Source organism: Lupinus angustifolius, chromosome LG01 (assembly GCF_001865875.1).
Source record: "Lupinus angustifolius cultivar Tanjil chromosome LG01, LupAngTanjil_v1.0, whole genome shotgun sequence".
Classification (NCBI taxonomy): Eukaryota; Viridiplantae; Streptophyta; class Magnoliopsida; order Fabales; family Fabaceae; genus Lupinus; species Lupinus angustifolius.
This window is the reverse complement of record NC_032009.1, coordinates 5,342,560-5,346,001: the sequence shown is the minus strand read 5'-3', so window position 1 is coordinate 5,346,001 and position 3,442 is coordinate 5,342,560.

Below are 3,442 nucleotides of genomic sequence, written 5' to 3'. Positions count from 1 at the left end.
CCTATTCAACCCCCCCCCTTCTAGGTGTATTGTAACCACTGATACCTAACAATGTTTAGTTTAAATTAAAAAAATGGATTGAATATCCATCCATCCAATATATTAAAATGGATACATGGATGGATTGAATCCATTGGATTTGGATGAATTGGTTATTTTAAAATATAATGTAATGGATTTATATGGATTGATGGATGACTTTTCATCCATCCATTAGAATCCAAATCTATCCAATTGCTACCCTTACCTAAGAGGGATGACTACAACTTCTGAGTGTTAGGATGTAAATAATGTAATATATCTTCAAGGGTGTGAGCCTATCCTCTCCTTTCCATTTTGTGAATTAATAAAACTTCTAAACTCATTCTTGAACCAGACTTATTGGAATCTTACTCCAAGAATCATGGAACTAGAAAAGGCACCAACATCACCTCCCAAAAAATCTTTTGCTCAAGCTCGTAGGAACACTTGTGATTTTTCAACGTCTCAGAGGAGACTCTATTGCCATCAAGATCCCAAAATCAGATTATCAGGAAGCGATTTAGAGATGCAAAACTCACATACATGGTAGGTTGATAATGTCCAAAGGAGACATTCCTCTGAAGTTGACAGATCTAAGATCTAAACTGGTGGCATTATGGAATATGATTGGAAAATGGTCTACGATTTCACTGGGAAAAGGGTTCTATGAATTCTCCTTTGCTTCTGTGGAAGATATGCGAACGATTTGCGCCATTGGCTCATGGAACATGAAGCCGGGTTTCCTAAGAATGTTTCTTTGTACTCCTGACCTTAATCTTTCAGTCTAAAAACTTTCACACACTCAATGTTGGGTGAAGATTCATAACCTTCCTCAGGAATACTGGAACCCCAAAATTTTGTTCTCCATAGCAGGAGGGATAGGAACCCCAATATCCCTGGATGAAGCAGCTCACAATAGGACATTTTGTCATTTTGCCAAGGTCTCAGTTGAGCTCAACCTTAAAAGCAATCTCCCTGACCATAATCTAGTTGAAAGAGATAGTTTTGCCTTCTTTGTGACTATTGAGTATGAGAACCTTCTAGATTTTTGTGAGAAAACCTCCTACTAAGGCAAAGAACAAGAAAGATGACATGCCTCAGATGGATAAGGGTGAGTTGGAAATCAAAATTAGCGATTTAGTCATTGACCTGAAGGTTGAAAGAAATGACAACTTGGTAGATATAGAAAGACTTGATTCCCCCAAGGATATGAATCAAACTCCTCACAGGATAGCTGATTCCGAAAGGTCTAGTGAAGAGATCCATGGATCAGTTGAGGTGCCACAGGTTGATCCTAGTGAAAATGCAATAGTTCAAGAATTGCAGAAATAACTAACCATGTTGCAGCCAGTGACATGAGAATAATTGGTAAACTCTGGGGTAATAGTGAGGAATTCTATACCAGAACTTCACAACTGTCTTGAGCAAGTCTAAGAAAAAGAAGCTAAAAAGGAGAAGCAACGGTAAAAAAAATACACTATACCCGAAGGGATGGTTATTTGTCAACTCACCAATGAAAGTCTTGTACTAGAATTGCAGGGGATTTGGTAATCCTAAAACTAGACTTGTTTTGAATAACATTTGCATTACTAATTAAACAAATTTTGTTTTTCTTGTTGAACCAATGATCCACATTGATGTGGTTGAGTTAAATTTTTGGAAATCTATTAATCTTAAGGTCTTTGCAACTAATGACATGCCTGGATTGATTCCTTCTCTATGGAGTCTTTGTAATTCGGATATGGATCCCACAATAATAAGGGCTACTATCCAACACTTTTATGTTTCAGTGATGAAGGATAACATGATTTTCTATCTGATGTGGTTTATGCTAATACTAATTATGCAACTAGAAGAAGTCTTTGGACTGATCTCCATGAGGATATTTTAAACCAACATGGACCTTGGTGTCTAATTGGAGACTTTAATGCAGTTATGGGAGCTTATGAATGCAGAGGTCCCTCCCTTCCTAATAGAATTGCTTGTAATGAGTTCAAGAACTTCTTTGATGATAACTTATTGATCAATATTCCAACTATTGGTGCTAATTTCACCTGGACTAATAGAAGATTAGGAGCTGCAACTACTGAGAGAATATTGGATAGAGCTATATGTAATGCTGACTGGATCAATCTTTGGAATTAGGTGCCTTGTTGTACTCTGATAAGTGCCAAACATACCTAAAAATCACACACTTTTATGGCACTTATCTTAAGCATAATTGAGAAAAACCAACTTAAAACAATGCTTTTTGTATAAAATATCACAATTTGGTATATTTGTGTTTGTATGGCCTTTTTATGTATTTTGTAGGAAATAAAATGAAGAAAAGAAGAGAAAAGATTCATGGTCAAAAAGCAACAAAAGTCAAGAAAATCAAGGTGCTCAACCAGGCAGCTGAGCGGGAACAAGCCCAGCTGAGCTGACTTGGCCACCTGCCAGACCTGGACCAATCTGCTCAACCAGGCAGCTGAGTGGACCTGCTTAGCCGCTCAGCCTAGCACCAGACTAGGCCTGACACGGTCAGAAGTATGTTTGACACTGTCAGACACGAGCTTGGCAGAAGCCAAGCTGCTGAACAAGCTGCTCAGCAGTCAAACCAAGCTGCTCAGCAGTCAAACCAAGCTGCTCAGTAGTCAAACCAAGCTGCTCAGCGGAGAACCAGACTCCTGGCCAGATCAGCAAGCACCAAGCCATGTCCCAGTCAACACAGTCAGAAGCTGCTGAACAAGCAGCTCAGCAGTGAAGGAGGTGCGCTGGGCGATGCTTACCGGACTTGACTTAACCATCAAGCAAACCATGAAGTCATCGATGACCTCACCTCAAGTAGCCCACCATAGGCTTTTCAGAAGTAGCTCACAATAGCTTGTCTCATAGCCCACAACTAGCTTTGGTGAGTCATAGACAAAGGTGACTAAGCTACTTGGTCAAGGGACCAAACCCATGCCGAAGGGTTTGGTCAACTGTTGAGTGGTCCAGCTCAACAGCTCAGTGGTCAGGATGTGAGGCATATAAATAAAAGCCATTTCATTCGAGCAAAACATACTGTAATTGAGCATTTCTTCACTACATTCTCTCAAAAAACACTTGAAGGCAGAATTCTCTCATTTAGGAATTCTTTCTTAGTTTAGAGTTTTCATTTTCAAGTAAGTTTTGTAATTTGTAGTTTAGAATTCAAGAGGAAAAAGGAGATGGCAAATGAGATGCAAAAATCAATTTTGTACTATCATTTGGAACTCAAAAACATCTAATCCTTGGATGGATAGCTCATGCTCATAAACATTTTCTTTTGAACAAGGTTATGTAATTTTCTACTTGTTCTTAAATTTACAAAAGTTTGAATTTTAATCATTCAAGTTGGTGCTTTGGTTAATATTATTTGTTTGAGAAGTGCTTAATGCTCTTTTTAGATTAATCACCT